Source organism: Spodoptera frugiperda, chromosome 21, assembly GCF_023101765.2.
Source record: "Spodoptera frugiperda isolate SF20-4 chromosome 21, AGI-APGP_CSIRO_Sfru_2.0, whole genome shotgun sequence".
NCBI classification, from domain to species: domain Eukaryota; kingdom Metazoa; phylum Arthropoda; class Insecta; order Lepidoptera; family Noctuidae; genus Spodoptera; species Spodoptera frugiperda.
Window position 1 is genome coordinate 7,564,704 of NC_064232.1, and position 14,442 is coordinate 7,579,145.

A 14,442-nucleotide genomic window follows, 5' to 3' on the forward strand; every position below is an offset into this window, starting at 1 on the left:
ACAGTACAGATAAAGGGTTAGTTTAGGTGATTCCTAACGCTAAGTAACACTTAGTTAAGAGATGGTTTAGGGGTTTGTGAAAATGGTCATCAATTTTGGTGATGTAACTACGATCTCCAAGTAGTTTGTCAAGCGTGGGGATTATGCTAAATCCCCTCTTTTTAAGGAGAAGCCTATGTTCAGTTCTGGATTTAAACCAGCCAATGATGGTGATTTACGTTGATCACTGAATAATGACATGATTTTAGATATCAAAATAAACGTTTTTTGGTCCTAAAATCGCTTCGTCTCTTTCTAAAATTGTCTAATGCTAATACTCAGTCCGTTCTACAAAAAAACGTTCATAGAAAAGGACGGAGCTATGTCTGTATATCGTCATCTCTTTCACACGCCAAATATATGTGTCTATAGTAAAAAGAATTGCCTTATACAATATTATTTGAAGGAATCCATAGTACAAACTCAATAGTAACTTAGGCTGTATATAGATAGCCGAATTAACTAAATTCTATTTTATTTTTTCATATAAAAGGTTCATTTTTCTATGACAAGTGTTGTTGTAATTGAATTAATGGGTGATAGTTTAAAAAAGCTACTTAATACTCCTTTTTGGTAGTCGGTTAATATACTAAAGTCTGCTTCTAATTGTACCAAACACTTTTCTGAAAACCGCATCAAAATCTGTAAGGACCAACCTCAGTTTTTTCTAGTTAGTTGGTATACTAAAAACCTGCCTCCAATTGTAACAAACACTTTTTTAAAAACTGCATCAAGATCGGTTCAGCCAGTCGTGAGATGTTTGGGAACAAAAATACAAACGTCTGTTTTTGAAATCATTAAATAATCTCAAGGAGATTGTTTAATTAAATTACTTAAAGAGGTACTTAAAAACATGCTCGTGATCACCTTCCTCTTGAATCACTCTATCTATTAAAAAAACGCATTAAAATCCGTTGTGTAGTTTTAAAGATTTAAACGTACAAAGGGACATAGGGACAGAGAAAGCGACTTTGTTTTATACTATGTAGTGATATATCGCCCAGAAATTCAATTATAACTAGTTACAATTAATTTTGGTCTTAATTGCTTTGTAATTAAAGTTTATATTCCGTCATACCGGCCGACTGTACCTTTTTAAAAGGGACTCTAAATTGTACAAGTATTACTCAACGAGGTAAGAAGATGGATTTATGTACAATATTTCCTGTTTATATTGAAAAATATTATTTATATGAGAAACGGCATATCAAGGTATACTATTTCATCTTAGGCCGCATCGTCACTTACCATTAGGCGAGATAGCGGCCAAACGTCACCCATCCATTTTGACGTTCAAAAGTGCCTTCCTGGTCTAATTGAAATAAATAATTTTGACTTTGACTTTGACATCAATAGTAAAATAAAAATGGTCACTGCCTCTGGTACTAGCCTCTGTTCAGCGGCTTCGTCCGCGTTCCAGTGGGATAAAAAGTATCCTATCACCTAAGTCAACTCATACCTTGTCTGTTTACCAAATTTCATCAAAATCTGTTCAGTAGTTTCAGCGTGATTGACGGACAAACAAACTTTCACATTTCTAAGATTAGTGTGATATAAATTGTTTGTATGTTTGAAAGCGCTTATCTCTGGAACTACTGGTTCGAATTTAATGATTCTTTCTGTGTTAGAAAGTCAATTTATCGAGGAAGGCTTATAGGCTATAAACATCACGCTGCGATTAATATGATATAGGCAGAGTTTACATCAAAATTGAGAAAAAGGATAGCTTGATATGCCGAATTCTTTGACATATTTTAAGAATTTGTAGTGATACCAATATTCAAGGCAATTGTACAGATTACAAAAATTACATTTTTATACATACAAAATTACTGTAGCTACTTATTTTGTTTATATTTCAACTGTTATCACTACAAATTCTCAAAAATAACTCGAAAACAGTACATACAATGTATTTACACAATACAATTTTGAGTTTTTCAAACAAATATAGACCCTATTTACACGTACGTAAAGAACATGTCTTCTTACTTCCTTAACAAGTAACGCCATCTAGTCGGCGAAACTTCAACTAAATGCGTATTAAAATAGAAAACTTATCTCGTTTATAGTTTTTATAAGAAATTCATATTTACATAGTAATTTAATACGATAACAGAAGCTTACAATAGAGAAATTTGTGTGAAAGTTGATTATTTATATAACTAGATGGCGTTGCAACAAACATGATGACAAACTCGGTCACTAGATGGCGTTGTTATGAAAAATCTGTTGTGTTTTGAAACTTGGTCAATGCAATAAATTGCTAGTTGGTTGCGTGTGTCTTGGTATGTTTTAAACCATTTTAAAAATATCATCAAGAGAGATGATTATAGATTGAGACACAATATGTTTTTTTATTCTTGACAAAATATTATAAAATTGATATGTGTAGAAACCGAAAATCGATCATTTTACTTCATTCAAGAATCATGAATGGTGTTTCATCCATGTATACATTTTTCTAAAGCTCTTTACATAACAAAATTTCAGTTTAATAATAAAAATCCGTAAGTAAAAACAAAATATACCAAGACATACTCAAACTACTAGCACTAGTTATGAACATATTAGATAGAATACGTTTAATTATTTAATATTATTGTATTTTATTAATTTATTACTCTCTCACGGTGATGTGGCGTGCTTACATTTAGGCCTTACAAAAAGTAAATTATTTAACAAACTAGCGACCCGCCCCAGCTTCGCATGGGTGCAATGGTGATATATTACGCATGTATTATACATATAAACCTTCCTCTTGAATCACTATCTATTAAAAAACCGCATAAAAATCCGTTGCGTAGTTTTAAAGATTTAAGCGTACAAAGGGACATAGGGACAGAGAAAGCGACTTTGTTTTATACTATGTAGTGATATGAAAACGTTAACTGGCGAAAGAAAATTGTTGAAGGCAAATCGGTCACCAGTGAGGTGACGAAGCGGTTGTTAAAGTGTTAATCCCCCCTTTTAAAAATTGTAAGGATATAATATACCCCTTTTTTCTGCTAGTTGTGCGATTATTTACTCCTACTTTTTAATTATGTTTGGTTGAGTGTAACCATGTCACTTCACCGTGCAATCGTTGCCATTTTGTCACGTCCCTCCCCCTCATAATTTATTAACTAAACATAAATACAATACAATATAATTATTATTACATATTATTGTTAATTATAATTGTTTTTTTTTTCTAATTTTTATAGGTAGAGCTTTTTCGAAAGTCCATGTGTGATTGTAAAATAGATATATTATGCATTTTATTATCCAATTATAATATACTTACGGTCAAATATCCCATTGCCTGTTTACAGTAAATCCGTGGTTAAAAGTTAACCGAAAAAACTGCATTTTTTAATTTGAAAACATTTAGTTTTTAAACCAAAGTTTCGTTTAAAATGTAATTTTAAATGATTAGTTGTGGTTTAGGCATGTCGCAGTAAGATTTTTTTTTACTTTTTTTAAATTGTTTACAGGCAATGCGATGTTTAAATAGAGTTCCTGTGTATCTACTACCGTTGATAAAAAAACAATCATGTTACATGTCGAACGTATGGCATTTTTTTTGTTTTTATTTATTATTAAAATTAATAGCGGCAGGCACGTGCGTCTCGGTCGGCTGTCGGACGCCAACTGACCAAGTCGGGCGTTCTCGTCGTGTCTGTATTTACGTTACCTACCCTCGGTTTGTTGAAAGTGTTGGATTTAATATTATTTTTATTAGATTGAACAGTTATCTTCAGTGAACCGAAGGTGAGTGCTTTAGTAATATACAAATTGCCATTTGAATGATAATTATGGTACAAAAATAAAGTAAAATCAAAATATTTTAGGTCGATGACTTGGATGTGATGGAGCGAGAGTTTGGATTGTCGTTTTATATGTTTATATGTTGACGGTACTATATTTATACGGAAAATATATGATATTGCAACTATTAGAGAGTGTCTCTTGAAGTAAAACTGAAAATTTCAGTAAAACTACTGTTGTTTTTCTTAGTTTTTTAATATAAAGTACAATTGTTCCTTGAAGATTTGGTTTTTGCATGTTTGATGTTCATCATGCAAACGGTTTAGATAAATAGGGACGATGACGGGGTATGAAAATTAAAAATCTATTTAGTCCGTCAGTTAGGTAATGAAAAAATATTAGACACGTATTTTTTTATTTTGTCATATAAGATAACAATACTTAGATAAAACGAATCAAAGCTAAAGTAATTTCTACTTATAAAATGTACCTTGACGCGATATTTCAAATCGATATATCGTCGAAAGTATTTGTTTCCGTGAGAAAATAAAAAATACGTGTGTAATGTTTTAAAATAATCTACAAGACGGACATTGAAATGAAAATTAGTCATCTACCCTATTACAAACTAGTAGATAGATATGAAGTACAACTTTCCCCATTTCTATGAACAAATTTAAGCATGATTTTATATGTATAATACATATGTATAAATATTGTACCAAAACATGTAACATATAGAATTACAATCTAAACAGCAATATGGCGGATTAGTATAGTGTGTTCAAAATATATAAATAAATAATATAATATATATATGTATATGAATTGTTAACGCTTGTCTCGATATACGGAACCGCTGGCATTTTGGGAAAATAAATAAACGTGGTTTTTGTAATTTGATAATTGATCCCTAAATCTATATGTTCTTAGATACATATTTAGAGGTTTAAAATGTACTTGTAAGAAGAAAGAGATAGCGCTATACGTGTGTATAGCTGCGTCTCTTTCTTGTAATATTTTTAATTATGACAAAAGATTAGTGTTGATTCTTGATGCTTTTTTACTAAATGGCCTGCAACAGTCAAAATCAAAATCATTTATTTCAAAAAGACTAGGAAGGCACTTTTGAACGTCAAAGCAAATATAATAATATTGATAACGTCTGTCTGTCTGTCAGTCCTCTAGTTGCTCTATTTGCTCGTTCCAAAGTGTAGATTCCTATGGAGAAGAACGAGCAAGAAACTCCATAGGTTACTCTTTTTCAATCAGATTCACAATACAATACTTGGTTACATTGTTTCGATGTATGCAGGTTGCTTCCAACCTCGCGATGTGTAATCATTGGGGGAGGACTTTGGAGGGCAGTGGACGGTATGTGGCTGATTGCCTGATGATGACGAGGTCTCAGGGGCCTTAGTCTGCTATTACAATTGTGTCAGAATGGTCGATCATTGAGCAGTGCAAGAGGGACGGAGCTATGTAGGTTGTATAGCTACTGGTCTGTTGTATGCAACACTATATTAGTATATTATATGTAAACAGATGATATATTGTATTGTATATAGGAATATGATCACTCCCGTCCGTAATAGTTATAGTATAGCTTGAAGCAACAGTTTTTTATAGTGATATCTAGTCACTGATTACCGTTTTAAAATCTTATGTGTAGTTAAAACTATGAGAACAAGATTTATAATACATATTTGTTTTGCAAACGTACTACAAAATTATAGCACTTTTATACATACATACAATATTTAAAACTAAAGTGTATGACTTTAACAATTCGTATTTAATTACGCTTGAGAATTAACAGCGAAACTAACTATGGATAGTATTTCCAAACCGATACGACCTTCAAACTTTCAAGAAAAGAGCTGATCCTTTTTAAATGCCGGCAACGCACCTGTGTCTCTTCTAGTGCCCATGGGCGGATCGCTTACCATCAGGTGATCCGTCTGCTCGTTTGCCTCCCAAAACATAATACAGTTTGACTTAATTGTCATATCATAACATCACAGTAGCTTTAGATACCTATCTCGACATACTCATGTTTAAACTAAGTTATTTATTAAAAATATATATCGTTGTTTTTTTCACAGTATTTGTATTATTTTCTCTAGTCATTCATTGTAGTCCAAACAGATTTCTGTGTTGTATACAACAGATTTAAGATGTTTATTGCGCGCTAGTGAGTTGGTATTAAGCAATATTCTATCAGGTAGTAGACTTAAAACTACACTAGCGCCTCCAGCGGCGAAAATAGTTATTTTCTCAGCTTTGTGGGTGTTTTTTTTTTGTCATTTTTTTTTTTCATTATGGGTGGTGGGTTGGGACAGTAATTTCAATGTAATACAATTTAAACTTTAAATATGTATCTAAGAGAAAGGGAGGTAACGTTTATATATTTTTACAAAATGCCGTAACTTAGTTATAATGCCGATAGTTAAGTATTGCTTACAAGTCGCGTTCACATCCGCCGCAAGTAGTCAACGGATAGTGTAAAAATATTAGCTAAATATAAGCCTTATGTCGGCATTCGGCCTCCGAGTTATAAGGCCGAGTTCGGCTGAGTTCAACCCGAGTTCGGCTGATTATGAACCCGAGTTCGGCTGAGTATAAAGCCGAGTTCGTCCTTATAATTCGACGATGTAAACGCGACTGGCAGAGTGGTTGTTTTTTTTTTGTATAATTTTATCAATTGTTATATTGTTTTAACTCGAATGTTCGCGAGGGAATCTTGTTTTTAACCAAAGATTTGCTAAATCATAGTGTTTCTGTATTAATGATAAATAAAAATAATTTATTGTAATAATTATTTATAAATTGTAAAATCGTCGGCGCTCGTCGACTATTTATGTAAAAATACGTAACAGATTACTATTATATAAATATATATTTAAATGAGTAAATTATTATGAACGTGTTTTATTTTATACTAGCAAACCCGGCGAACTCCGTTTCGCCACTAACGACTTTCCCTGTTTTCCTGCTTTTCTCTTAATTTTATCCTGAATTTTCTTTGCAATAAACCTCACGGAGCCCGAGACCTTTCCAATGAATGCAAAACTGTAGAAATCGGTTAGTACGTTCTGCAGTTATAGCGTCCAGAAGGAAAACACAACTTATTTCTATATTATATATTAGCTGTAACCCTGAATTTCGTATTTAAAAAGTTGTAAACCGTAAAACAGGTTGAATAGAATTCGAGGGATGAATATATACAAGGGGTGAATAATTGTTGGGAAAGTGTTCTAACATCTATTCACCCCATTTTCATCCTTCGAATTCTATTCACCCCGTTTACGTGTGAACAATGAAAACAGTCAACCAAATGTTTGGCCCATTTGGGTAAGCTGCTCAAAGTGGTCACTCTACCAGCCCAGACAGACCTCATCACTTCACGCTTCATATCACTATCTGCTGAGCAACGAAAAACAAAAGCCATTACATGGTCAGTCCCAACAAAAGTTAGTCAAAGTTATCGCCCATTAAGATCTGAGCGGTTGCCAAGGTGGGAGAAGCTGGATAATTTTCCACGAGAGAAAAATGGTAAGCGATTAACGTCTGTGCACAGCAACACTAAAGGTGTAGGCAGACGAATCACCTGATGTCGAGCGATCAGATTTGTTGTTGGGTTACTTTTAATGACGATATTCTTTTATAAATTGCACGGGGTGACACTACAGGCGGAAAATTTAATAATAGATATTATGATATAGATAGTATCGTCTAGACAACGACAAATAATTACTAAACGCTATATTAACTTTTAAACATCTAGGTTACTTAGCTTGCCTTTACTTTTGGTAGCACCTACTTGTAATTTTGAAGTTAAAATACTCAGTTATTTTTACTTTGAAAACATTTCCTTATTTAAATACGTGTAACAGCTAAAGTGAAAACTTTGCTTACCTATCTAAAATTCGTCAATATTATCCAGTAAATAGTTAAAATCTTACCAATATAACCAACCAACCTTCGTTTATGCTTAAAACAAATATTTACTTAAGTACATTATATTTTTCACTAATACCACAACGAAAATTAAAATGATTACGAAAAGGAAATCTTAAAAATGTATGACTCTACATCCTGTCAAATATCCCACCAAATCACTTAACACACATGTGACAGTTGTCAATGTTGCCATTCATAAAAATAAAAATTATAGTATTATACCAGCGCATTGAATCACCCTTTTAATAAAACAAGACAAGTAACTCGATGAAAATATATTATTTGTTACTAAAATATTGATTACAAGGCTTACAAAAATGTAATTATAATTTTTTACCACCAAAGTATTGCTACACTGTCGAAAAAAGTTAACAACCCAACAATAACACGAGCGGGAGTCAGATGCACACAAATTGCAAATGGCGTCCATCTGACGGATGATTGCTCGCGTCAAAATGCATCCGCGATGTTGCAAAAACGCGTAAAAAGATATATTTTATCGCGAAACTAACTACATTTACACAAACAAACGGTAAGTGGTGTGATAAATCAGTGTATCGTTGTTACGTAATGCATTTTGTTATTGTTAACGCTTCCATAGTGAATCGGCTGTCTCTTTCGTTTGTTATGATTCGTTCCTCATCATTATTTACAATCGGCGACGTATATGCATCTCTTTCGGTACCACAGTTTTCTTGCAATGGGTTTTTCATTTTTAAGTGTCGGAGCGAGACCGCGCAGGGCAACGGGGGCCCGACGGAAAAATATGAACAAAATTTTGTGCTCTTAAAAATTATTGATTTTCCATCGTAAAAAAATAGGAGACGACTCGCTAATTGCATACGTGATGTGAACGAGGTCCGGCCTCAGAACCGTGAGTATTATGTCTATTTTAGTAGTTTTCCCTTAACCGAAGGTTGTGAAAAGTCACATTTTTTCAGTAAAATGATCATCGACCATATTGCCGTGTAGCGAGTAGTTATTGCGCGCCGTGCGTCGCGCTCAGTGAGATTGTTTAAATATTGATTTTTTTTTATTTGGAGTATTTGCATGTGTGCGCCGAGAATGTTTATAACTTTAGTTGGGGCCTGCTATATGCTACTATTTTGGGAACGGCCAAATGTTGGCTTTGTGCTCGGGAGCACCATTGTAGAGCGCGCACTAAGACCGCACGGAAACTGTATAATAACTCCCGATACTCGGTAAGTGATTTGAAAAAACCTTGTGATTATTTGCGCTTAGTTTTTTTTATCGGTCATAACATAGGCTAATGTTTACCGCTCAGTTAAACGCGAAATGCCGATAAGATATTAAATAACATAGGTTTTGGGGCCTATTTTTTCAATAAATAAAATAGTACAGGAAAATGTGTTGCGATAACAAGCCATGCTTAGTTGTTTAGTGACTATAAAATATGTGAATCATGGGCCAGTGAACTGATTAAATATTAAATAATTTTACGTGAAAAAAATTCAGTATTTTTCCGGTATTTGGACCTAAACAACGTGTGTCGCGTTTTTTTTTTAAATAGAGTCCTCGCAAGCTAAATCCGCCACACACGATCGCTTACGATTCCGATAATTTCCTGCCATTCGTTATCAACATACGTGAGTGTAAATAAATAGAATATTTCGACCACTGCGTGTGAAAACGAGGAAAAATACAAGAAAAATTGATAAGAAAGTGTTTCGATGTAATCCGATGTTGTTTTATCTTGAGGTTAGTCATTTTAAGGTATTCTTTGCTTAATCGCACCCACTGATTCTTATGTGGATGTGGCCCACCTTAAAACCGACCATTTGCGAAAAAAAAGGAAAAATTTGACGCTGAATCCCCAAAAAATCCGATTGGTATGTGCTTTTTTTTCATTCTTTTAAATACACATTCAAATTTTAGACCCTATCGATCGTTTTTATTGTAGAAAACATTATTTTTTCCTTGTTTGTTCACGTGTTTTGTCCACACAAGACACATTTTTACATTTTACAAGGTCTCTTTTAAAAGGTCGTATACGAAATTAGGAACTTCAAAAAAAATGTCCACCTATACTATAATATGTACGAATAAATATGTTCTATTCTATTCTACCTAACAATCACTACATAGTATAAAACAAAGTCGCTTTCTCTGTCCCTATGTCCCTTTGTACGCTTAAATCTTTAAAACTACACAACGGATTTTGAATCAGTTTTAATAGATAGAGTGATTCAAGAGGAAGGTTTATATGTATAATACATGCATAATATATCACCATTGCCCATGCGAAGCTGAGGCGAGTCGCTAGTTTCATATAGTATAAGTATATGTCTATCTATAGTAGATGCCCATAGATTAGACCTTCTTTACCTATTTCTATCTATATGGCCTACTTAGATAGGTGCTTGTAATAAGTGTGGACCTGATAAACGTCACTCAGACACGTTTTCTGAACACCCAGCTATGTGGTACTCAATTAGGTACCTATCTAGTACCTACTCAAATATTTTAATGAGGTTATTTCCCCAATAAAAAAGAAAACATTATTTCTAGTATTAGAACTCGAAACGGCATATTTACCCATGTTTTTCTAATTCTATGAGTTTCCGATTTTTAGACTGTTGCAAGGAAATATCCCGTTTCAAGTTCTAATACTAGTGTTAGTGACCATGTCAGTTTAAAAACATTATTTCTAATTATACCTAAAAAATATTCAGAATTTAATTTTTAACATAGTTTGGACACTATGTTTTTAGCTAAACAAAATAAAGATTTTTTACGAAAAAAATATGACGTCTCAAAATGCAAGTTCTTTTTTGATAATTTCGAAAAAAAAATATTGGTTTGGACTCGGAATATTGCCTTAAAATACAATGCCTGTAGTGTATTGTAAGCTGAAAGAGGTCACATAGGTATATATTTAGTAATAATTTACACCTGTCTACCTTTAGTTGCGTAAACTGTAAAATAGACTCTACCTCTAAAGTCTTACAGCTGAAATTCACCAGAGATGGGCTATGTAGCTATGCTACGAAACTATGAACCGTTTCCACTGAAACTAAGCTGTGCGAGGAAGATGCGCAGCTCTAGCATACGATGTATCGATAGTAGTGAAGCCATCCATAGCACGCATCTTTCCATTTAAAAAACATAACATTTCCACCAGTGCTAAGCTATGTGTACCAATGAATATGATTGATGGAAGCCAAACGCATCCACAGCAACGTAGCATAGCACATCTCTGGTGGAAAAGCAACCTCTTATGTAGATAATAATAGAGCTATAGAAATAAATATATTGTATTACGATCAATTTGAGTCCAATAGGGTTTACGATCGTATGACGTCATGCCGGGAAAGCCGAAAAGATATTGAATAGTATGAGTCTAATTTGTATCCCTTTGTTACACTTATCATAGTTGTACCACATCTATTCTTTTTTTATTAAGTGTGGGAGAGCCATGCTTCGGCACTGCTGGGCCGGCTCGACCGGAGTCATACCACGGCTGAGCAGGAAACCGACGTGAAACCACGCTTGCGTGAGCGAGGTTATCGGAGGTCCAATTACCCACAACAACCCTTAAATTCCTAACCCAAAAAGGCCCGTAACGCGTCTGGCGTTTCGGGTGTCAATGAGCGGCGGTGATTGCTTACCATCAGGTGATCCGTCTGCTCGTTTACCGGCTTGGTTATAACATTTTTTTTGTAACATGGCCCTTACATCACACATCTCCTGGGTCGTGGTGGTATTTATAAACGTACAAAATCACCCATCAAATCAATTCAATAAATATCTTACGACGGTAAGCGACCTCTTTGGACCCATTTTCCTAAAATTATGGCACTAATTAATCGCACCATATTGATGATATTACCTGTCATTCCTTGTAATTGGAGAAACACAAGCCATGACAGTGTTTATGATTGTATATAATTATGTGCATTCTCTGTAAGCATTCTTTATAATAAATAAATAAAGTAAATCTTACCTCTTTATAATATTAGTAAAGATATCTGATTTGCTCTGCATATAATTGTATGCCTTCCTCTTACAACTACGTTACCGAACCACGGACTTTTCTATGCAATCGGATTCCGGCAACTTCCCTGTAATGATTTACCATTGAGTGATCCATCTCCTTGTTTGTCCCATATGTTGGAATAAAATTTTAAACAGGGGGAGATTATAAGTATAGTCAAGAGTAACATATAGGGTACTTTTTATCCAGAAAACTGGCCGTAAATAAACAATCTAACGCAACATCACGCCTTTTATCCCCGAAGGGGTAGGCAGAGGTGCACATTACGGCACGTAATGCCACTATACAATGTAATTGCCCACCCACTTTTCACCATTTGTGTTTATAAGTCCCATGTAATATTCGTAGGAGGTGAAATCAAGAATAACACATAGGATACTTTTTATCCCATTGGAACGCAGACAAAGCCGCTAACAGAAGCCTACCTACTACTTAAAAAAATATCTAAAACAATACTTATTTACACTCCAATAAAGCCTAATCTAAAATACCAACCTACATAGTCACCAGACCATCCAACATTATTTCCAAAAGCCCATATAACATACATATGATAGCTTATATCACGTATGACGTACGTATGACGTCACTCCAGCACAGTACCTAACTGTTATCTAGTATTTACAGTAGTCTAATGACACTAATTGGGGACTAGGTTCTGTTTCAGTGCTTCTAATTTGAGTGTTTTGTTGCATAGGACAAGTAAAGGATCAGTGGCTTGTGTGCAACGTTTTATTTGAGTAGTTCCTGCATTCATATGCATAGGAAGGTTATTCCTGTTTCCGTGAAGTTAAGTTATAACCATAAGTTAAAATCTCGTGTGAACATTATTGAAACTGTTCCTTGTCTCACAGTCAACAAAGTTGCGGCGTTGTCGTCCGACGTTGCCCAATGTTTCCGGGACACAAATGTCCCTCGACAAATGTTCCTAATGACGGACGATGCTTAAGGGGAATGCTCTCTTACTGCCGTACTCAAAAACATTTAATGATTACTTAAACTTTTCTCAGTAACAATTTTGTTCCGAAACAATTGCTAAGGACTATTTTTTGAGACGGTATGTCTCAAAATAGTCTAATGATTTCTCCCGCCTTGAGTTAAGTCGAGAGGGAGTGTCAGACTCTTACTGACTAAAAACCACCCCGTTCCTACTCCTGCCTTAAGCCGGAGCCCCGGTAACCTGTTACGTTGTCCGCACCTCCTGAAACTCTTTTACACCATATGTCATAAAAATTACAAATATGTACTTTAAATTCAATAAATAATTTTTTTTGCGCTTTTTCAGAATATTGTATTAGTTATCTTCTACTTTATCATATGCATTAGGTATCGAATTTATCGAATCCGTGGTAGTACCAGCACTACTTTAAATACTGTTCTTACTGAAATTATAAATGCGACAGTTATATGTTGCTCATAGTTTTAATAGAAAATTTTGGGGTCCCATTTTGGGCGTCAATTCACTTTTTTGCGTATTACTGATTACTTTTTTTTTGTATTTTTTTATCGTTGATAAGTCTACGTTCGGCCACCAACCCGTTTACTGCTAGGAAGATGGAGAAGATTTGTCGTTAATTTGGTTAGATTGATTTTTCCTTATAATTTCTACCGATTTCTGATCACATGTCGAGCAACCAGTGCTTCGTCCTTAGCTTGTATGCTTGTATCAGTGTATCAGTAACTCCTTGAAGGACTATCAAATTACTTTAATCGTAGCTACGTGTAGATAGACCTAATTAGATAAAATTGTTGCGACGTTGTATTAATCCTTTAGTGCATTTCCATCAGAGATGTGCTTTAAACTATGCTACGAAGATGTAGCGACGGCTTTTAGTCCTTTAGTGTGCATTTCCACCAGAGACCTGCTATGTAGCAATGTTATGAAGATGTAATAGCTAAGCTATGAAACTATGTGACCGTTTCCACTGATAACTCTATGTAGCTGTGCGAGACTCGAGTAACGCGATGTATCGATAGTAGGGAAGCCAGCCATAGCACGCATCTTTCCATATAAAAACATATCTTAGCTGACTCCGTTTCTACCAGTGCTAAGCTATATGTACCAATGAATATGATTGGTGGAAACCAAACGATGTGTTGTGATTGTCAAAAAACCAGACTAATCAAGAGATTTTGGACTAAGATCGGTTATTTTTTTCTGCAGTTTCGTCTCAATTATCGATCTATCGATAGATTTGGTTACTATAAAAGACATTACCTCCATACACATCCTTTGCTGAACAGCCGAAAATAGTTCCATAAGCTAAGCACATTGTTATCAGTGTGCTAAAATTAACTTTAGTCGTAGTTATAAATATATGAATCATCTCTAATGATATCGTGTGATATCAATGTCAACTTGTTGCTATTTCATGACGAAACTCCATGAAATTTGTTAAAATTTGGAAACTGCAAGAAATTACGCCCCTTCCCAATCGTCTCAATCGCCGATTCCCCAACAACCCTTAAATTCCTAACCCCAAAAGGCCGGCAACGCACTTGTAACGCCTCTAGTGTTTCGGGTGTCCATGGGCGGTGGTGATTGCTTACCATCAGCCTTAGTCTGCTATTACAATTGTGTCAGAATGGTCGATCACAGAGCAGTGCGAGAGGGACGGAGCTATAAAACCTACATAGCTCCGTCCCTGATCGACCATTGTGACACAATTGTAGCA

General features: G+C 34.6%; 1 protein-coding gene across 9 annotated transcripts in view; it reads left to right on the forward strand.

Moving 5' to 3' along the window:
- Positions 1-8,121: 8,121 nt before the first annotated feature.
- The window catches only part of LOC118280273 (protein bric-a-brac 2), a 44,499-nt gene continuing 38,178 nt past the window's right edge, over positions 8,122-14,442 (forward strand). Inside the window, exon 1 of one of the 9 annotated variants that reach the window (XM_035600230.2) lies at positions 8,122-8,284. The gene's annotated coding sequence lies outside the window, so the exon portion shown is untranslated. Of the gene's footprint in view, positions 8,289-8,313; positions 8,627-8,685; positions 8,955-9,027; positions 9,472-9,498; positions 9,603-14,442 lie in introns of those variants that run through there. The other 8 variants (XM_035600231.2, XM_050701931.1, XM_035600235.2 and 5 more) reach the window with 8 other exon arrangements.